The sequence below is a fragment of the Carlito syrichta genome, unplaced genomic scaffold, assembly GCF_000164805.1.
Source record: "Carlito syrichta isolate Samal-C Ts95f unplaced genomic scaffold, Tarsius_syrichta-2.0.1 Scaffold304408, whole genome shotgun sequence".
Taxonomy (NCBI): domain Eukaryota; kingdom Metazoa; phylum Chordata; class Mammalia; order Primates; family Tarsiidae; genus Carlito; species Carlito syrichta.
Window position 1 is genome coordinate 446,261 of NW_007248504.1, and position 23,671 is coordinate 469,931.

At 36.2% G+C, this 23,671-nt stretch overlaps 1 protein-coding gene and 1 pseudogene across 1 annotated transcript in view; one reads left to right on the forward strand and one right to left on the reverse strand.

Moving 5' to 3' along the window:
• MBD5 (methyl-CpG binding domain protein 5) overlaps positions 1–23,671 on the reverse strand; it is a 422,713-nt gene that overhangs the window by 114,353 nt on the left and 284,689 nt on the right. The window contains exon 3 of the mRNA XM_008059870.2: positions 16,850–16,972. The gene's annotated coding sequence lies outside the window, so the exon portion shown is untranslated. The remainder of the gene's footprint in view (positions 1–16,849; positions 16,973–23,671) is intronic.
• The window catches only part of LOC103262248, a 104,873-nt pseudogene that overhangs the window by 53,684 nt on the left and 27,518 nt on the right, over positions 1–23,671 (forward strand).

The window sequence follows — 23,671 nt, forward strand, 5'->3', positions numbered from 1 at the left end:
AAATTTTTTTTTTTAAGCAGCCTCGACTTGCTGGGCTCCGGCAATCCTTCTGCCTCAGTCTTCCAAGTAGCTGGAATCATAGGTGTGCGCCACCGCACCTGACTACTTTTTAAATTTATTGTAGAAATGAGGTCTCGCCAAGTTGCCCGGGCTGGTCTCGAACCTGCGGGCTCAAGCAATTTGCTCGCCTTGGCCTCCCAAAGTGCTGGGATTACAGATTGAGTCACTGAGCCCAGTGTATATTTTGTTTTTAATAGGAAAAAGTACTGTATTAACTTGTTCCTAGGTGACTGCATTCCTTAAAACATTAATCCACTTATTGGTTTATATCAAAGAATAAACTATTTATGTCATTATTTTAATAACTAGCTTAATTACCTTTATCTTGTTTTGTATTATAAGCATTATATAATTACATGCAGGGAAACCTAGTCTGTTAGTTTATGCTGCTATAAATTCAAATCTTATCTATAGTGATCTTTGTAAAATGCCATTTGATCTGGTCATTTTTCTGCTTACAAACTTTTAATGACTTCTAGTTAAAAATGGCAGGTAGACCACATGATTTTACTTATTTTTAACACCCACTAAAACGACAATATGGAAATAAAAAATAAATAGTACCACAATAAATGGAAGATAGGCCATCAACAGATGAGAAATTTTAATAATGTGAGCAGGAAAATAGAGAAGACCTGCTGAAGTGGGCACAGGGAGCCTTGGCCGTTTTAGAACCTCAGAGAGGTTTAGAGGCACAGAGAATCTTGGTAAGAGGGCAGCAGTGAGAGGCAGGCCTGGGAGATGAACTGAATATCTGTATAATGAATAGCATCCCTATCCACTGGAGCCAGGCATTTATTTCCCAAGCAAAAATTAAAGGTTTCCTCTTGGAAGAAATTAGTCATAGAGTGAAGAATAGCTTTGGTTTCTATCCTTGAGGGGATTCTCAACTGTTTGCAGTGTCTAGTTCTGGCCCCAAAACTCTCAAGAACCTGAAACCAGGAAAAGCTGCCCTTGTATGCAGTTACCAATCAGCTGCTCACTGTTAAATACGAACCTGTAACCAAGGATTGCCAGATATTTCAAGAAATCCTTCTGGATAAAGAAAGAGATAAAGATAGGCAAATAGAAAAAAACCAGCTTAACTGGAGAAAAAGGTTTATTTTGGGGGAAAAAGTGAACCTTTAAAACAACTCTACCTAGTATCTTTAGGGACAGTGTGAAAACCACATGTCCATAACATAATAATGATCATGATAATCATAATAGTAATGACAATAGCAAAGATATATGACTTACTGCATTCTAGTTATTTTCTCAGTGTTTTACATTTATTAACTAATTTAATCCTCAGAATTCTGAAATAGGCATACTGTATTATCTCCCTTTCAGATGAAGGCAGAAACACAGAGAATTTTAACCTGCCCAAGGTCACAGTTACTAAGTGCAGGTGATGGAGATTCAAACTCAGTCAGCCTGGCTCCAAAAACTATACTCTAACAATCATCACCCTCTTCTGCTTAAAATAAGCAAACAAATGACAAACAGAAACTAGAGAGTAGGAAAGACTTTTGGAAAATAAAAAAATAATTTTATATTTCAATCTTAATCATGAATCTTTCTTTGTTTTGTTTTAGGAGTCGAGAGCTTTGCCAGAAAATAGTTTAAAAGAAACAAAAGTATCATAAAAAAGATAAGACTTAAGATGATCAGTCCATGGGATCCATCATCAATTAATAAGAGTTACTGAAGGAAAGAGCAAGAAAAAAGAGGGAGGGGAGGAAATTACTAAGAAAATAATGCAAGATAATTTTCTAGAGATGGACAACTTCTCAGAAGAAAGTACCCACTGAATATAACATGAATGATAACAAGCCTATGCCTAGACACAAATTAGCAACTGTAAATTACCAAAACAACAACAATAAGTGAAGACCCTAAAAGCCAGAGGAAAAACGCAGATGACTTACAAAGGACTAATTCAGGCTGGTATTAATGAATTTTAGGAGATGGTAGAGGATTGCTTTCCAAGTTCAGAGGAAAGAAGATTTGTAATCTGGAATCCCAGACAAACTAGAATTAATATGCCAAGCACTATGTTGAACAGGAGGGGTGGGAGTGGACAGCCTTGTCTTGTTCCCGTTTTTAAGGGAAATGGTTCCAATTTCTGCCTGTTTAGCAATATGTTGGCTATGGGTTTATAGTAGATGGCTCTTACTGTTTTGAGGTATGTTCCCTCTATGCCTAGGTGTTCAAGGGTTTTTATCAAGAAGGGATGCTGGATTTTTTTTTTTTTTTGAGTTGGAGTCTCACTCTGTTACTCAGACTGGAGGGCAGTGGCACGCTCCCGGCCACTGCAGCCTCGACCTGCTGGGCTCTGGAGATCCTTCCGCCTCAGCCTTCCAAATAGCCGAAACTACAGGCATGTACTACCATGCCCGGCTAATTTATTATTTATTGTAGAGACGAGGTCTCGTCAAGTTGCCCAGGTAGGTCTCGAACCTGCAGGCTCAGGCAATCCACTCGCCTTGGCCTCCCAAAGTGCTTGGATTACAGCCTGAGTCACCGAGCCCAACCTGGGATGCTGGATTTTATCAAAAGCGTTTTCTGCCTCTAATGATATAATCATGTGGTTCTTTTTACATCTATTGATGTATTTAATTATATTTATGGTCTTGTGGATGTTGAACAAGCCCTGCATCTTGGGGATGATGTCTACTTAGCCATGGTGGATGATTTTTGATTCAATTTGCTAGAATCTTGTTGAGAATTTCTACATCTATTCATCAGGGATATTGGCCTGTAGTTCTCTTTCTTAGTTGGATCTTTACCTGGTTTGGGTATCAGTGTGATGTTAGCTTCATAAAATGATTTGGGGAGCATTCTGTCTTCCTTGATTGCCTGGGATTTTGTTTTTTTTAAATTTTTAATGACTGACGGTACTGGGAAACTATGGGGGGGGAGGGGGATAGGATTAACAGACGCAAATATCTGTCTGGGGATGGGGAAACACCTCTTACCAACAGGGTGCCTGAATGAAACGTAATTGTACACCTAACCCTTAACTGTACACCACAAAACCATAATAAAAAATACTGATTAAAAAAAAATTTTTGAAGTGTGGGTAAAATTCAGGGTTAGGTATACAAATGTTCATTATGCAGGTACCCTTGCTGATGAGGTGTGCACCTTCCTCCTCTGGCAGTTTCCAACTACTATCAATCCCTTTCTTATAGTATTATGATAATTGTTCAAGGTCCACTTATGAGTGAGAACATGTGGCACTCAGTTCTTTGTTTCTGTGATAGATCACTCAGTATTATAGACTCTAAGTCCATCCAAGTTGTTGTGAAGTTCGTAATTTTGTCCTTCTTTATGGCTGTGTAATATTCCATTGTGTATATGTACAACATTTTTCTTAACCAGTCCTCTTTCAATGGGCAGCATGGTTGATTCCATATATTTGCCATTGTAAATAATGCTGCAATAAGGATACTTTCAATAGGATTGGTACTAGCTCCTCCTTGTATGTTTTGTAGGATTCTGCTGAAAAGCTGTCTAGGTCAGGGCTTTTTTTGGTAGGTAGTTTTCTTACGATGGAGTCAATTTCCTGGCTTGCTGTTGGTCTACTTAAGATGTCAGTTTCTTCTTGCTTCAACCTTGGGAGGTTGTAAAATGTCAGAAAGTCTTCCATTTCATTTAGGTTATCAAGTGTGTTACCAGACAGGTGTGCAATTTCTGATAATCATTTGTATTTCTTTGGGGTTAGTTGTGACTTGATCTTTTGCATTTTTGGTTGTGTTTATTTGGGCTTTTTATCTCTTTTTCTTGGTCATTCTCGCTAGGGGTCCATCAATCTTGTTTATCCTTTCAAAGAACCAACTTTTTGGTTTGCTGATTTTTTTACTATGGTATTTTTGTCTTCTACATTCTGTACTTCGGCTCTTACTTTGGTGATCTGGATTCTTCTGTTGAAGTTAGGGTTTTGGTGGTCCTGTCTTTCCAGCTATCTTAGGTAATTTGATAGGCTGTTAACTTATTCCCTTTTCCTTTTCTTGATGTGTGTTCGTAGAGATACAAATTCCTTTCTCACTACGGCTTTCATGGCATCCCAGAGATTTTGGTAAGATGTTTCTTCATCTTCATTTGTTTCCAAGAATCTTTTAATTTCTGTTTTGATTTCTGTGTTGACCCAGGAGTTGTTCAGCATCATGCTGTTTAGTGTCTATGTCTTTGTGGGTTTTGGGGGAAGTTTTTTGGTGGTGATATTTATTTTTATTCCACTGTGGTCTAAGTAGGTGCATGGCACTATTTCAATCTTGTGAAATTTGTTTATGCTTGATTTATGACTGAGGATGTGGTTGATCTTGGAGTATGTTCCATGTGGTGACGAGTAGAACATACATTCTGTGGTTGTTGGGTGGAGTGTTTAGTAGGTATCTAGTAAGTCCATTTGGTCAAATGTCAAGTTGAGGTTCCAGATCTCTCTGTTGTCAAAATGTCCACCCTACCAAAGGTGATCTACAGATTCAATGCAATACCCATTAAATTACCAACATCATTCATCTTCTCAGACCTGGAAAAACAATACAGAAATCCATATGGAAACATAAACTACCACAAATAGTCAAAACAATCCTTAGCAAAAGAAACAAAGCAGGAGGTATCACACTTCCAGACTTTAAACTTTATTATAAGGCTACAATAATCAAAACAACCTGGTATTGGTACAAGAACAGGTATATAGACCAATGGAACAGGATAGAGATTCCTGAAGTAAAATCTCAATTTCTCAACCAACTCATCTTTGGCAAAGCCTCTAACAACTACCACTGGGGAGAGGAAAACTTATTCAGTAAATGGTGCTGGGAAAACTGGCTGACCACATGCAGAAGAATGAAACAGGGCCCCTACTTATCACCATACACAATAATAAACTCCAAATGGATCAAAGACCTAAACATAAAACCTCAAATGTTAAGAATCTTAGAAAATGTAGGAGATACCCTTATGGAAACTGGAATAGGCAACCAATTCCTGATCAAAACCCCAAAAGACCATGCCATTAAGAGGTAAGATTGACAGGTGGAACTTTATCAAACTGAAAAGCTTCTGCAAAGCAAAAGAAACCATCGAGAGAGGAGGGAGACAGCCCACAGAATGGGAAAAAATATTTGCGAACTGCATACCTGACAAAGGCCTAATATCCAAGAACTCAAATGTGCCAAAAGAAAAAAAAAACAGCCCCACTAAAAAGCAGGCAAAAGACATGAACAGACACTTCTCAAAAGAAGACATATGAGCAACCAGCAGACACATGAAAAAAATGCTTGGCCTCACTAATCATCAGAGAAATGCAAATCAAAACCACACTGAGATACCATCTAACCCAAGTAAGAATGGCCATCACTAATAAAACGAAAAATGACAGAGGCTGGTAAGGAAGCAGAGAAAAGGGAATGCTTCCACACTGTTGGTGGGAATGGAAACTAGGTCAATTGCCAACAGTGTGGCAATTCCTAAAAGAACTAGAAATTGACCTTCCATACGACCCAGCAATCTTCCCTCTGGGAATATACCTGGAGGAACTTAAATCACTCTAAAGACACCTGCATATGCATGTTTATGGTAGCACTATTCACAACAGAAAAACATGGAAGCAACTGTGCTGTTCATTGAAACTGGACTGGATTTTAAAAATGTGGTACATATATACGATGGACTATTAGTAGCCATAAAGAAGAACAAAATTATGGACTTTGCAGCAACTTGGATGGACTTAGAGTCTATCATACTCAGTGATCTATCAGAGAAATAAAGAACTGAGTACCACATGTTCTTACTCATAAAAGGACCATTAACATTTACCATACTACAATAAGAATGGGATTGGTAGTATGGGGATATTGCCAGAAGAGGGAGAGGGTGGGCCACATAACATCAATAAAGGTACCTGACCTCAAACCAGGCGAAGTGAGGTTCAAAGGGAGGCCCAAACTTTACCTGTATAATGACCACTTGTATACCTAATCCTGAATTGTACCCTACATCTTTAAAATAATTTTTTAAAAGAGTAAAATAAAAGATGAGAAAATTGAAACACTAAAAAATTAAATCACACATTCAGCTGTTGTTGGAAGAAAGGGGTGTGAGTAAAGATAGATTAAAAAAAAAAAGATGCCAAGCAGTTAGGTGAGTAGTAATTGCTTCTCCTTAGCGTAGTTTTTATAGGTGATACCTTTTCTCCAACTTTTAACATAACAATCATCAAGATTATTATTTTTAAAAAGTTAGCAAATGTATATTGGATAAAATGTCAGTTTTTAGACAGTGTCTCATTCTCCTGACAAAGCCGGTGGCCCAAAATAGTACTTTTAAAATGTGTTTTCTCCCTCTATAATATGAACACTCACACATACCCTACTTCTCCCCATCCCCCAGCCAGGTTCTGCCCCCAGCCACGCATCTTCTGATGTTATAACCGGAATAACTTCTTATGGAAATAAAATAAAGCACATCTCAAGTGTGAAAATTAAAAAAATTGATCATTCATATACTTATTCTTAGGAATTGTTATGGGGTATGCTTCCAAAGAAGGATGAAAATGGAGAAGAAGAAAATTTGGGTTGAAGTATCCAGAAGAGCGGAAGGGGAAGCCCTAGGATGACACTTGTGCAGCCAGAGGATAAGACTCTGAAGAGAAGTTCCCAGGGAAAAAGAAAAAAAAAAGAAAAAAAAGGAAAGTGACGCACCAGAATGCTTTATTTGATGGAGAGCTGAAAAGGACTAGGAATGTGATGAAAAGTGACATAAGAAAAAAAAAAAAAAAAAGACAAGTAGAATTCTAAGAAAATTGAAAAACTGCTTAAGTAAGGAAATATAATCAAAGAAAACTACTTGGTGCTGTACTTAGTCATTAGTTAAGCCAATATTTAATTAGTACCAGCTGGGTATATATAGTAATGATGGGGAAAATAAGAACCAAAAAAAGTCAGACAAACTAGTTATAATAGATAATAATCCATGCCTTCTTGAAGCTTACAATATAGTGGAGAAAAGTGACAATAAAGTCAAAAATTAAGTAAAATACAATCTATAATTTGTATTAACAACAAGAGCTATAAACAAAAATATAACAAAGGAACCAGAATAAGAATTCTAGGTAGAAGAGTTGCTATTCAAAATAAGATGTCCAGGGAAGGCTGTACTGAGCGGCTGCCATTTGGGTAAAGATGTTAAGAAAAAGAGGGAACAAACCATGTGGTCATCTGAGTGAATTTATGTTAGAGGTAGAGAGAAAGCAAATACAAAAGGCTTTTTCACACAATAATGTAATGCTTAATTATGGCTGCAAAAATAGACATAAGTGGCATAATTTTATAAATACAAAAATTTCAAAAAAGAAAACAGGTTACAGAACCATAAAGGGATAAGAGTTGAAGAAGGCAGGTGTACTAATATCCTGACAGAAGGGATAGTCACAAAACTGTATATATATATATATATATATAGTTAATGGGACAAAAATATTAGTTTATTATGTGCAGTTATAACAGAGAAGCTAAAAATAGAGATGAAACTAAATGGAGAATGCTAGGGACAGGAAAGATGAAGGTGGACTAGGGTTAGTGAGTGTATAATGCTTCCTTTATTTATGTGTTTGTGTGTGTGCATTAATATAGAATGTCTAAAAATAATGAACAAAAATTTTTAGGTGACGAATATTACATAGCCATAAAGAAGGACAAACATTTGGACTTGGCAGCAACTTGGATGGATTTAGAGTGTATTGTACTCAGTGATCTATCAAAGAAACAAAAAACAGAATACCACATGTTCTTACTCATAAATGGACCTTGAACATTTACCATAATACAATCAGAAAGGGATTGGCAGTAGCAGGATATGCCGGTGGTGGGGGAGGGAGCACAACATCATTAAGGGTATCTGTTCTCAAACCAGGCAAAATGGGGACCAAAGGGAGGCCCAAACTTTGCCTGTACAATGACCATTTATATACCTAATCCAGAACTGTACTCCACATCTTTAAAAAAATTTTTTTGAGGTGAAAGTAAATTACTTTTACCTGAATAAAAGTTAATAAATATCAAAGAAAAAGTGGAAAAAGAAAGGAGGCTTAAGTGGGAAAGGCTGGGCCAAAGAACTATTGATTTTTAACAATGTACATACATTAATTTGATTTAAATGCACACCTACTCACACATGCACCCTTCAGCGGTTTTCTGTCACTCTTAGGATAAAGGTCAGAATCCTAAACATGGCCAATAGGGTACTGCCTGCCTCACCAGCCTCCCTCACGCTGCCCTCCCCTGCACTCTCTGCTCCAGCCACATCAGCCTCCTTCTAGTTCCCAGAGAAAGCAGGCTGTTGGAAGCTTCTCTATATGCTCTTCTCTATATCCAAAATGTTCTTGGTCCAGTGTTCCCCACTCCCAAACTACTTATTCACTAGGCATAGCAGGCACAGTGATTAGGGCTCACAATATTTTATTTTATTTTTTTGAATTGAAGTCTTACTCTGTCGCCCAGACTGGAGTGCAGTGGTCTCGACCTGCGGGGCTCCGGCGATCCTTCCGCCTCAGCCTTCCAAGTAGCCGGAATTATAGGCATGTGCTACCACGCCCGGCTGATTTTTTGATTTATTGTAGAGGTGAGGTCTCGCTGCCCAGGCAGGTCTCGAACCCGCGGGCTCAGGCAATCCACTCACCTCAGCCTCCCAAAGGCGCGGGATTACAGGCTGAGCCACCGAGCCCGGCTGGCTCACAATATTTTAAAGGGTACACAAAATGTCTTCACTTCTTTAAAATTAAAAAAAAATACTTTTAGGTAAAAAAATTTAATATAAAGATGAATATTAACAATTCATCTTTATACCACAGTAGTTCCAAAATATAATTTTTAATTTTTTTCTGTTGGAAGGAGCCCATGAAGGTAGAAGTGTCTAAGGCCCCGAAAATCATAATACAGCCCTTGCCTATCCTAGTCCCCAATGCTATTTTGCCTAATGAAATTGTACTCATCCCTCTGGTTTCAACAAAAATGCCCCTTCCTCAGGAATCTTTGCCTGATTCTCCCAGACTATATGAGGTATATAGTCTGGCAAATGTTCTCCCATTACTTTGTACTATGGAAGTAAGACAAGAAATTATGTAATTTTGTGCTTAATAAAATCAGAAACTGTGTCTACCTTATTTATCACTATATTCCAAGCATGACGCACAATGCCTTGTATGGAGTGATGTGAGACCCTGAAGGACTAAGAATTTTCCACTGTGATTCATATCCTTGTCTCCAGTGGTTGTTCCTCCCCATCTCTTCTTGCATATGACTTTAGACCCTGTCTGTTCCTCTCCCCACAACCCCCTTAATAAAATCCTGATTGCCCAAACACTGGTGACAAATCTGAAAGAACAATTCCTCCCTCTTGCAAAAACCTTACCTGGTCAATTTCTACCCAAACTAGCTGAACTTTGGCTGGCCCCTCCTATAAAAATCCTATACATTCCATTCTCCTTTAAATTAGAATACACCTTTGAAGCCTTTCGTGTCCAGCACTTTCAAATAAAGTTTTATATGCTGTGGCTGATTTTCTTGCACAGTGAGCATTCAACAAAGTTATATGGAATAAATGGCTGCTACATGAATTACAGGCTTGGTGCCTTGGAATAATTAAGACATTTTTGAAAGTAGTCTTGCAAATCTAAACATAGCTAACATGACAGTGAGAAATAATACTAATAAGAATTTAAGTCTAAATAGATTCCGTTGTTTTTATTTGTGCCAACAGAATGGCATACTGTACAAACATTCCAAAATTGTGAGCAATATCCACCTTGCTCTATAATGTTTTAGTTTCTTGCATCTGAAATCCTTGCATTTCAATTTTTGGGAGGACTTTAGAAGTTACCAGAAAGTTGTCCAGTTTTTCTATCTTGCTCCCAGATCAGAACTAGTTCACTTTCAATTTACATAACAGCCCCAGGAATAATGTTTGACAGATAGTAGGCCCTCAACAATTATTTGCTGAATAAATTGAACTAACCTCATTTCACATTAGTGAGCCTCAACTAGCAACAGAAGGAGGAAGAGGTAGTTTAAAAAACATCAGTGTCCTGTACTATTCCTTTTATTTTTAGTCATTATATTTAATTTAGCCTAAAAATTAAAGGGAAATCAAAATCACAAGATTGTATATTTTATCAAGGAAAATAAGGAGAATAGATTTCAAAAGGTTAAGAAAAATAGTCTTAGTAGATAAAAAGCACTACCCTAAATTGTATAAGTGGGGTACATTTTTAGTCTAGTTTTCGGATCCTTAATTTACTGATTACTATTTAGTCTCATTTAGTTTCTTTTAGACTCAGTTCCTCATTTGTAAAATGGGAATAATAATAGAGTTATGAGTTAGAATATGAGCCAGAATAGTGCTGGTATATAGCAAACACTATTTAAAGCTTAGCTTTTCTCCTTTATATTATTAAATGATTGCTACTACACTGTTATTTTTATTACTATTATCCTCATTATTATTCCATAAATTGGCTTAGTTAAGTAAATGTTTGTTAATTACCTCCCTTTTACTATTTATTACATGAAAATGTTTTTAAGAGGGGGATTATTTGCATAATGTAAGTCACAAAGTTTTCATGAAAAAGAAGAAAGCAGTAAAGATAGAAGGAAAGTGAGGTTCTGATAAATAAAAATACATAATTAATCATTAATTCAAGACTTGAGGGCTTTCAAAATATGACCAGTTCACAATTTTTTATAAGATCTGGCTAGAAGAATATTTTTGGCAAGAGACAGTAAATCAGAATTCTCTCAAATATGAATTTCTCATGAAAGTCTGATAAAAATAAGAGATGGAATTCATTCTCTTTTTTAAAAAAATCTTACCTTACCTTCCTTGAACAGATGCTTACCATAGTAGAATGCAATTTTCAATAGTGATTACTTTCTTTTTATATGTACTTCCTTCTGCAGGTAAATAAAAATATATACCCCAAACAGAAAAAAAGTAACATAAAGTAATAATAAATGAAAGTCTACCAAGGCTTTTGTTAGGTAAACATGTATCTTATCACTAAAGCCTCAGACTCCTAAAATGACCCTTGAGGTAAAGTGACAGACTCAGGTTTGATTCCCCCTGGCATTTCAAACAATATCCCACAACCTAAGGACCATTTTTTTGAGGATAAATGACTGGCCAGGAAGAGCTAATGTCCTCAGGCTTTGCCTGGGGCTTATATTCTCACCCAATCATTATTCATGATCCCCTAGAAAAGCCTCAAGGTAAAATTGTGAATACTATTTAGAACTAAACTTGCAAATTCATTTTTGAACATCCTTTCTTCTGTTTTCATGACTTTATTTTTTGTTTAATTCTTGTGCACCTTTACATACCAGCTGCAGTAAACCTACAGCAACAGTCAATCTGCTTTGACTGTTGGCTTTCTTTACTCATTTACAAAGATATTCTAATAACAAAACTGACTAAGGACTACATTGCATAATCCATGCAACTAGATATATAAAGTCATTAAAGGGGGTATGAAAAGCAGTGACAATGGAGGAGAGTTTTGTAAACTTAGACTTTTGTCGTATAGTTTTCATAAGCCAGATTTCACTTGAAAAACTAAAACCATTTTTATAAATGAAAACATAAATTTAGGGATGCAATGATCTCTGAAAACCAGAGGATAAGCTACAAATTTCCAATTAGACTTTTTATTTTTTCTTACATATAATGTAAAATATATTATTTCTTGCTAAAACTTATCTATCCTGCTAAAACTTTTCATTCTTAACTTTGTTTCCGAGATTGACCATTGCAATCCTCTCCCTGTTTTTCTAATAACTGTTTGCTTTAGTGGATAGTGAGATATAATTTATTACTGATTTAACATTTAAGAATCTCCTTTCTAAACTACAATGAGATATCACCTCACACTTGTTAGGATGGCCATTACCAAAAAGACAAAAGATAACAGGTGTTGGCAAGGATATGGAAAAAAGAGAATCCTTAAATACTGTTAGTGTAAATTAGCTCAGCAATTATGGAAAATAGTATGGAGATTTCTCAAAAAGTTAAAAATAGACATATCGGTAAGTCAAAGAGATATCCTTACTATTATGTTAATTGCAGTATTATTCATAATAGCAAAGATATGTAATCAACCTAAGTGTTTAGCAACAGATGAATGGAAAAGAGAATATGGTATATATACACAAAGGAATACTATTCAGTCTAATAAAAGAAGAAAATCCTGTCATTTGCAATGACATGGATGAACCCGGGGAACATTATGCTAAGTGATAACCAGACACAGAAAGACAAATACTGTATAATCTCACATGAAATCTAAAAATGTTGCACTCACAAAAGCTGACAGTAGAATGGTAGCTGTCAAGGGACTGGGGTGGTAGTCACAGATGGGGAGATGCTGATTAAAAAGTACTGAATTTCAGTTAGTCTGAATAAGTTCTAGAGACCTATTGTACAACATGGTGACAAAGTTAATAACAATTTGTTTAAAATATGCTAAGAGTAGGTTTTAAATATTCTCATCACAAAAAAGTGTGTGAGGTGATAGATATGATAATTAGCTTGATTTATCATTCACAATGTATATATTTATAAAAACAACATGGTTTATACCATAAAATATACAATTTTTCTTTGTCAATTATACATTGATAAAGCTGGCAGGAAAAAGAAGTCTGCCTTCTCAAGAACAGTGATTAAATATGAGGGTTATGTGCCCCAGACTGCCTGATCAGTCAAATTCTTTACCTTAATAAAGGGGATAATAACAGTCCCTACATCAAAGAGATATTGTGAGGATTAAATGAGACAAACAATTTAGAGTACCTGTATTTAGCAGATTGTCTCAGATATAGTAAACACAAATCTTTATTACTTCTCAAATGTCTTCTGAGAACACTAAACAAAAATTTGCATGACTTTAGACAAACTTGAGTTAAACTCTCTGCTCTTTGGTTTTCTCGATTATAAAATGAAATGATTTGACCGTAAAACTACCCCAGAGGTCTCCTTTAACTATAAAAACTTACATAGCTACGAATAAGGTTCAGACTTGTTTTTCCATCTCTTTTTATGTGTAACATCCATTCTTTTTCTAGTTAAGATTAGCTTTGTTTTTATATCTTGCCTCTTTGAATAAGAACCATGACAGACAATATTTTGAACTCTTTCTGGCATTAGTTATCATGTAATATTTTCCTAACTTTCTTTGAGCTATTACATTCATTATCAAATCCTACAGAAGACCTTTAGAAGGTACTGCTTTCTTTTGAACGACCTTATAGTATCTTAAAAATGAATCAGATATTAACTACACATAGTAAGTTAAAATTTTGTATATTCTATCTAATTCAAGGATTTTTTTTCCATTGCAAATACCATTTAATGATTTTTTAAAGATCCACAGAGTTGTGCAGCACAATCACAGTCAATTTTAAAGCCTTTTCATCACCCCAAAAGAAATCCCATACACAATGGCAGTCACTTTTTCCTCAAGTTCCCCAGTCCTAGGCTATTACTAATCTGCTTCTATAGATTTGCCTACTCTGGCAATTTCACATACATGTAATAATAAAATATGTGACCTTTTGTGACTGGCTTGTTTTACTTAATATAATGCTTTAAAGGTTCATCCATACTGTACGTGAATCAGTACTTCACTTCTTTGTATTGTCAAATAATATTCCATTGCATCATGTATATACCACATTTTGTTTATCCACTCAGCAGTTGATGGACTTTTGGGTTATTTCCACTTTTGGACTACTGTAAGTAATGCTGCTGTGAACATTTGTGTACATGTTTTTGTGTGGACATAATGTTTTTATTTCTCCAGAAGTAGAATTGCTGAGTCATCAATTGGGTAAGTTCTTAAGGGCTAAGTGTACTAGAATAGACAAGATAAATATCCTGATTTTTGGAACCTTTTCAAGTAAAAGCACCTTGACCCTAATCCCATACTTGCTACCAATATGTGTTTTCCTTCTCACTGAAGAATGCCTCCCTCAGGTTCTGATATCTAAGAATTGAGGTTATCTCGACTTCCCCCGGCCCCCACATCCTGCATTCCAGATAACAGATACTCACTGGCATTGAAGTCTAAAAGTATAATCTCTGACTCTTGGTTCTGCAATCTATGTTTAGTTGGCTTTCTTTTGAGGGTGGTCATTAGATACTGGCAAGCTTGGTATCCACAGAGATGACAGGATCTTAGGTAACTTTTAGAGTCCAATTCTAATGAGTGGGGACTTAAGAAGATTTGTCTTTGCTTGACTGATTTTCAGTTATTGTTCTATTATAGCAGAGGAAGGCTCTAAACAAAGTGGTTCCCAAGTCATTCTCCTTTATGTGCATCTCCTCCCTTGCTTGAATGCCTGAATTATCATCACCCCACCTCCTTGCCACCAATGGAGAACAATTCATATCCTTATAATATGTATCAGCCCCTTTAAAAAAATTAAACTTTTCATTTTAAGATAATTGTGTATTCACATGTAGTTATAAGAAATAATACAGAAATCTGGTTTTCCCCAACTGAAACATTTTTCAAAACTATGGTACAACAGAACAACCAGGCTGTCGAACCAGGCTACTTACAGAACATTCCATCACCACAAGGATCCCTCATGTTGCCCTTTTGCAGCCACACCCATGCCCCTTCCCTCACTACTGTTTCTTCACCCCTGGCAACCTACCAATCTATTCTCCATTTCTATATTTTAGTCATTTGAAGAATGCTATCTAAGTAGAATCATATGGTATGCAACCTTTTGAGATCGACTTTTTTTCATTCAGCATAATTTTCTGGAGATTTATCCAGGTTACTGAGTGTATCAACAGCTTTATCAAACTCCACAGCCTTATTTTGAACTGTTACCTTAAAAACGAATCAGATATAATCACGCATAATAGCATTAAATTTTGTATTCTATCTAATCCAAGGATTTTTTTGGTTTTGTTTTAAACTATTGTGTTTCTGGAGAAAATATATGTAAAGTTTTATTCAAAAGACTTGGGCATGTTCATGGTAGTAACACAATTGACAATTTCGGATTGTACCTTCTGAAGATAGAGAAATGAAATTTATGTAATGCTGCAAAGAAGAGTTATAGCTTCTATTAAGACATAACTTTAGTAAAAAAAGAACTGAGAGTTTTTTTGTTCTGCTTCTAACACCTGAGCAATAAGCAACACTTCTTTTGTCACAAGTATTTAGTATAATTAAATTCTTATAGAGGCCATTTTAAAATAGTAAATTAAATAACACTAATGTTAGATAATGCTAATGTTTTTGTTTTTGTTTTTGAACAGGGTCTCACTCTGTCACCCAGGAGTGCAATGGTGCCATATACTCTTCATATATATCAGACTTATAAAAAAAAAAAAACAGTTAATACCAAATATTGACAAAACTCTTACACACTCTTATACACTCTTATACACTGTTGGTAGAATGTAAATTGGTAAAACCTTTCCATTTATTTACCTTTTGATTTACTGATTCTGTTTTTTTAGAGACAGGGTCATGCTCTATTGCCAAGGTTGAAGTGCAGTGGTATGATCATAGCTCAATGTAGCCTTAAACTTCTGGGCTCAAGTGACCCTCCTATATCAGTCTTCCGAATAGCTAGGACTATCGGCATGTGCCACCATGCCTGGCTAATTTTTTAAGAAATTTTTTTGTAGAGATGGAGTCTGGCTATGTTGCCCGGGCTGGTCTCGAACTCCTGGTTTAGAGCAATACTCCTGCTCCAGCCTCCTAGAATGCTGGGATTACAGATGTGAGCCACCATGTCTAGCCTAATTCCACTATTAAGACTATAACATAAGTTAGTATTTTCAAGAGAGTTCGGTGAGATGACAGATGCTAGTTGTGTGTGTGTGTGTGTGTGTATATCTCAGTTTAATTTTACATGCAAATTTAAACAATGGTATTAAATCTTTTCCCCTATTTTAAAATTTTTCCATTGCTTTTTTTTAATAGAGTTTATTTTCCAGAGGAAAATGAGTAGAAAGTATGGAGATTCCATGTACTGCTTGCCTCCACACTGCCTTCCCCATTATCAACATCCTGAAGACAGACATTAATTTAAGAAAAGATTCAGCCGGGCTCAGTGGCTCAGCCTGTAATCCGGCGCCTTGGGAGGCTGAGGTGAGTGGATGGCCTGAGACCATGGGTTTGAGACCCGCCTGGGCAACTTGGCGAGACCTCATCTATACAATAAATCAAAAATTAGCCTGTAGCTGCAGCTACTCGGAAGGCTGAGGCAGAAGGATCGCTGGAGCCCAGCAGGTCGAGGCTGCGGTGGCTGGGAATGGCCACTGTCCTCCAGTCTGGGCGAAAGAGTGAGACTCCAATGTAAAAAAAAAAAAAAAGAAAAGAAAAGATTCTATGATTAAAACACATTTGATTTCTAAGACCTTGGTATACAGTACTACTATACACTGGTATATACATCTCTAAGTTGGTAAATAATAGTCTTTCCTTATGTTATAGCCATGAAACCCTTTCATCAGAGAACATGGGATTATGGTTCTACAACACTTATTTTTTGAAGTTGTCTTAAAAAATCATCAGACAAGAGTACAAATATGCACATAGCAAGGATGTTCACTGAAGTAATGTTTACATAGGAAAAAAATGGAAAAATCCTAAGTATTTAATAATAGGAAAGCTATTAATACATAGATGTCAGATGCTTTCCATATTTAATAAAAATTAAATCCACAAACAAGAAAATTGTAACTGTATGAAGAACCTATGGAGAGAAAACACAATACCTACCTTCTAGAGAGAAGTGATGAAAACATAACAATCGTTGAGTGAGATTCAGCAGTGTAATGGAGGCAGTAAATTTCCAGATGCTCTATGCCTTTTTGAGTTCCTATAACGGAGTACCTCTTTTCTCTGTAATAAAAACAACATAGGTACACATGTTTATTTAAAGGCTGATTTTCAAAATTGTTTAATTTTATGATTTGGAATTTTTGCTTTCTAAACATCACTAAGTCTCTGGTAAAGGACCAGAGAGGATTAGAGTATTAGTATCATCTTCCTTCAGAATATTATGATTAACTACCAGAAACAAATAAAATATCATAGTCTTTATTCTCATATGTTTAATAATACAACCCCAGAAGAAATATATTTAACAATTTAAAAATAGTAATGTAATTTTTTAATATCTACGATCTGCCACAGTGTGCTAGATCCATTACATCTCATTTAATCCTTCCAACATCTTTTTCATTTGATATTTATTTAACAATACAGAGGGTGCCAAAAAATGCATATGCATTTTAAATATGATGCTTGCTCAAAAGATGGCATTAATCAAATGAAGACTAGCATTACCACGTGACAGGCAGGACAGTCAAAGAAAATGGAGGAAGCATGGTTAAACAAATGTCATACTACACACTGAGACTGTAATTTAATTCAACTTCAAAAAGCAATACATAAATAACCGCTTAAAATATGTATACTTTTTTTGGCACTTCCTGTATTTATAAGGTACTTACTGAATGCCAGGCACTGTGGGAAGCAATGGAGATATAATGTTACAATTGGAGATATAATGTTACAATAATGATACAAGGTAGCCATTAACAGTCCCACTTTAAAATGAGGTAATTGAGGCTCTGGGATTTGATACTAAACAGCCTAACTTCAAAGCTACTCTTTCTATTACAGCCCAATTAAAAGGAATTTGCTTAGCTCTAAGACATAACCATCACCACTACCAATTAGAACACTCTAAACCCTTTAAGTTAACTTGGGAAAAAAAACCAAAGAAAGAACAATAACTCATATAAGTGTAGAATAAATGCATATAAAATATCAATATACAGTCTTTATAATTTGTAATATCACCTAATTTAACACTTACACCAACCCATGATATGGTTAGTGTTACCATTTTGTAATGTGTACCCTCTAGCTTAGAGATGATAATGACACAGTCAGTTTAAATCTGGGTCTGCCTAATTCTAAGGCTTAAAAATCTCAAAAGTACAAGAAGAAAAAAAATCTTATATATTAAAATGAAGAAAAAAACAAAGTAGTAAGAAAAGCAACTCATTTAAATGTCTGATTTATGTATGTACACATACAACACACACACACACACACACACACACACAATCACACATCTGCATGACTTTGTGGTACTGTCATAAATAATCAAGCACCCACCATTGAATGTATGGTAAACAGTATTAGCAGGAAGGATGATATGTAGGGAAAAACAATTATCTAGGAAGGAGAAGCTGCATGAAAATCATCCTCAAATACAGATTGTAGCTATACAGCCTGCTTACTTTCAAGTGGGAGGTCTCACAGATAAACAGTATCACAATTTACTTGCTGTATGTCTTTAGGAAAGTTACTTATCTTCTCTGAGCCACAGTTTCCTTATCTGTAAATAAGGATAATAATAGTACCTAACTGGTAGTGTTGTTATAAAGATTAACATTCATAAAGCACTTACAGTACTAGGTACAATAGTAAATGCTATATGGGTGTTTTTAAAAAAAAATACTTGGGGTTAATTATATTAATAGAGCCCCTTCACACAGCATATTACTGTCAGTTGCATTTTAAATCTGTTAACATCTCAAGCAAACCTCACCTCCACCCTGTGAGGCAGATATTATTACCATTTGGCTTTTAGCATCAAAAGCCAGAAACTTGATTTTATCAGCTCCCCAAATTGTTAGAAATGGACCAATTTAAAAGGGAAAATTTTTGTTGTTTCAAAATGATAGCCAATTAATTGGATAAAATACTACTTACACTTAGAAATTGCTTTATTAGTGTAAAACTAAAGCAAGGGGAATTGAAAACTTAAATTAGCCCTTCCATCAAGCCACAGTAATCTGCTTGTCTACTGCATTAAGAATTTCCTCTTATGGATATGCTACTTTGAGAAGGCATGGCATCACCATTGTAGTAGTCTTGTCAAGACTGTTTAACCTAAATTTAACAATACATAATTTTAGAAAAATCTAAGTTAAGGGATATCTTACAAACAATTGACCAGGGTCATTAAAATGCCAGTGACATGACACATAACAAACTGGCAATTTTTAAAAAAGGAGATTAAACAGATATGGCAACTAAATACAATGTATAAACCTTGATTGGTCCTGAATTGGGGGGAAAAAGACAGCTATAATTAATGGACAGCTGGGAAATTTTCAATATTGGCTTAAAGAATCTCTATCAGTAATACATTTAAAACTATCTTAGGTGGTTTATTCCTATAGATAAAATTATTCACTCATGTATTTATAGTTACAAATTATTAAATACCTATTCAATGTGAAAAGTTTGCAGCTAAAAATTCTTGCAAATAACAGACCCTAAAATATTGACTTGGCTTGGCCAATGGGATCAGGGAATGGTATCTCACGCAGGCAAATTAGTAAAATAACTAAATTATCATCTGTTACACTTTGGGTCTCAGACCATCTGCCTACTTTCTAAGGAAAGGGGAAAATTCATACTGTTAGAGCAGGTTGGCTGCTTTATGCATCCTTCAGTAAAGTCCTCCAAGAAGGAGTGAAAGGTCAGGAAGCAGTGAAGGAAAAAAGATGGCTTTGCCAAAAAAACAGAAAGTGACTACTTTCTGTCTGTGGCTGAGAATCAGGTGGTCTGGAGCCTAGCCAGAGTGAAGAAGCCAAATTATAGATACTTTATAATTATCTTGTATTTATTTTTTGAATAGGATATTCACAGGACATATAATTTGAAAGATATAAAAAGGCAGTGAAAAATCTCTCTGTCTTGTTCCCCAGACATCTGTTTTCCCTCCCCAGAGGCAACTCCTGTTAGCAGTTTCAGGTGCTCTTCCAGAGATGTTCACCACATTACCATTATCTATACATCTAATTCCAAAAGTAAAGTAGGTTATACATACTGGTCTGTACCTTGCTTTCTTCATGTAATACGTTTTGTCAACTGATCATATCAATATATACAGAGTTACCTTATAATTTAAAGAACTTTGTTGTATAAAGCTTGTATCATAAAAAATCAGAGAGTAGAGAAGAAAGCAGGAGGATATAATAAATGTTTTCCCATGGAAAAGAAATAAGATACTGGCTACCAGGCAGGAAAGAGCTTGGCAGGGCTATGTTTGAGGCATCTGAGTATAGGCTGAGAAAGATGTGTGCGAGGATTTGTCTGAAGACATTTTTGAATCCTAAATATTCCACTGTATTGAGGCAGAGTGCTTGGAAAGTTACTTCAGCCTCTGCTATACAAGGGGTGCAAAAGTGACTCAGACTGAGCTAGAGGAGGGAGATGAGGGTTTGAAGAAAAAGGGAGAGGAGTACGTGGTTCTCTCAACTGAAAACCACAGCGAGGCACACGGCAAGGGATCCAATACATGGCATTCAGGGGCCAGGCAAGGGGAACTATACTTGAGCAGAAGCTGGCACATGGTGCCAAGGCCAAAGGTCAAGCAATAACTCAGCATGGCCAGCAAGGACAGAAAGTGGTATGCATACCCACACATATGGATGATGCCTGTGCTATGTTGAGTGTCCGCCAGGAACTTGAAGAAGGGTGAAAGGAAGGAAAAGCAGAAGGGAAGGGAAGAATAGGGGTAAAATCCTAGTTTAAAGACTAAATTGGCTCAATTTTAATTCAGAAATGACCAAGTAGCTTCAAATTATCTGTGAAAATGTTGGTGGTGAGGGTGTCAGGAAAAGAAGCTTGTGAAATAAATCAATTTTAGATATAGGCAAACAATGATTTAGACACTTTAGACCAATAACTGCAAAACAAAATCTTCTATCACCAGCTCTTAGGATGTTACAAGGATTCGATGACATGGGTGTGTGAAAATAGGATGGTGTGACTTTCTGATTACAGTTTCTGATGGTAACCTTTCTTTGACTTCTCCCCAAGTTTGGGGAATTTCACTGCAGTCCTATATAGGAAATCATATATTCCAGCTTTTCTTATACAGACTCAGCTTTAAAGTAAGTAAATCCTAGGTTCAAATTCTACTTTTGTCACTTACTATGGATTTGGGGAAGTAACTTCTCTGAGCCTCTGGGTCTTCATCAAAAGTCAAAAAGTATTTCATATATGTATTATGTAAGACAATAAATGTATATAGTCCATTGTCTGGCCCATGACTGGTAGACCTTCTTTCTTTCTCTAAAGTTTAAACTATGTTGCCTAGCTTTTGATTTGGAAAATTTGATCAGCTTATCATATTTCCTGATTATAAGAGTTGAGCTTTGTAATATATGACTCCTAATTATTGTTCCCAGGCCTACTGAGTAATAAACATCCCCACATGCTGTGAAGGAAGCAAGTCTGGGACATAATATAAGCATTTATATATAAAATATGTGATACACAAACAAAAATCTCCTCAAGTCTTTCTCTGAGATAGAGTATACCGCATCAAGACAATAAATCAAGAAAAATCAAGAAAATTGGATATGAGGTTTTGGCTTTTTCCAAATAGATACTGTCCTTTAAGATATTTGAAAATGTGTAAATCTAAAACATGTTTACAAGAAGAAACTTCACAGATAATAAAAATCAACAGTATCAGTTCCTAAAGATGGTAGGTGGAAAATATAGATTGAATTCCATCCCTTTCCAAAACCAACCTAAAATACAATTTTATGTTAAATATTGTATTAAAAAGCAAAACAAACCAGGAGAATGAGAATGAGAGATGAATAACCAAAATGGGGAAGCTAAAAGGAGAAGGACTATTGCTACCTGATGCAGCAGTGGTGGGTAAAGCCAGGAAGAAATTTTGTTTCTACTAGAGAGTTTCCAAAAGACGTAGGAATTGGTGCGCCAGTACACGCAGAAGTGAGATAAAGGTGGGAATAAGAGCATGCTTGGTTGGAAGTTTATTTAACAACTAGTTACCTTCCAATTAATTGTCACCATTCACTACTGGTCAAGTACTCTTGCCTCCCTCACCCTAGCAGAAGACTAAATGTTTATTCTCTGGAGTGGGTAGAACAGAAGGTTCTTGAATTGGGAAATTTTCAGGGCAGGAGTGTATTCTACTAAAAACAGGAGAATTGGATAAAATTTTATGCACTGAATATTGAGCCCCCACGTTCTCTTCTTCTTGGTTTGCAGAATGCTAGCAGCCCATCTTAAAGCCTCTAGGTAGGAAAGTGGAGGATTCTTCTTTGGCAAATCTAACTGCCAAAAAGAAAGGTGTCCAATAATTGGGGGTTCCTAGATAAAACAGCACAGTTAGAGCTAAGAAATTTAAAGTCATTAAGCCCCAAGTGTATGTTATCTAGGTATCCTCCTTCCTAACTACTTCAAACACGAGCTGGCAAAGGTCACCAGACTTCTGAGGAAAGCCCTGGGCATCAAAGATGTAGGCTAGAACAAACAAACAAAAAATAATCAGGAAATAGAACTATTCAAGGACATACAATTTCAACAAAAGTATTTTCAAAGAGATAAGAGAAGAAATGCACAAAAGATTGTCAAAAAAGAAAAAAAAAAAAAAAGGAAGAAGAAGGTGGGCACAGTAGCACATGCCTATATCCCAGCTACATGGGATGCTGAGGCGAGAGGATTGCTTTAGCCCAGGGATTCAAGACCAGCCTGGGCAACCTAGCAAGACCTTGTTTTATTACGGGCAGTCAACAGACACATGAAAAAGTGCTCAGCCTCACTCATCATCAGAGAAATGCAAGTCAAAACCACACTGAGATACCACCTAACCCCTGTAAGAATGGCTATCATTAATAAAACAAACAACAACAGATGCTGGCGAGGCTGTGGAGAAAAAGGAACGCTTCTACACTGCTGGTGGGAATGCAAACTTGTACAACCTCTCTGGAAAACAGTCTGGAGATTTCTGAAAGAACTAGAAATTGACCTTCCATATGACCTAGCAATTACCCTACTGGGAATATACCTGGAGGAGCTCAAATTACTCTACAAAGAAGATACCTGCACACAAATGTTTATTGCAGCTCTATTCACAATAACAAAAACATGGAACCAACCATGTTGCCCATCGAAGCTGGACTGGATTAAAAAAATGTGGTACATATACACAATGGAATATTATGCAGCCATGAAGAACGACAAATATATGGACTTTGCAGCAACCTGGATGGATTTGGAGTCGATCATACTCAGTGATTTATCACAGAAACAAAGAACAGAGTTCCATATGTTCTCACTCATAAGAGGACCTTGAACAATTATAATGCTATAAGAAAGCAATTAGCAGTAATGGGAAACTGTTGGGGGGGGTAGGATAGGTAGTTGAGGGAAACTGCTAGGGCAGGGAGGGGCATACCTCATTAACAGGGGTACCTGCATGATCAATGTTTGTATACCTAACCCTGAATTGTATCCCACATCTTCACATTAAAAATAAAAAATAAAAATAAAAGATAATAAATAAATAAATAAATAAGGTTGGGTGAAAGGGCTCATGCCTATAACCCCAGCACTTTGGGAGGCTGAGGTGAGAGGATTGCCTGAGCCTATGGGTTTGAGATCAGTCTGGGCAACTTGGCGAGACCTCATCTCTACAATAAATCAAGAAAAATTAGCTGGGTGTGATGGCGCATGCCTGTGGTTCCAGCT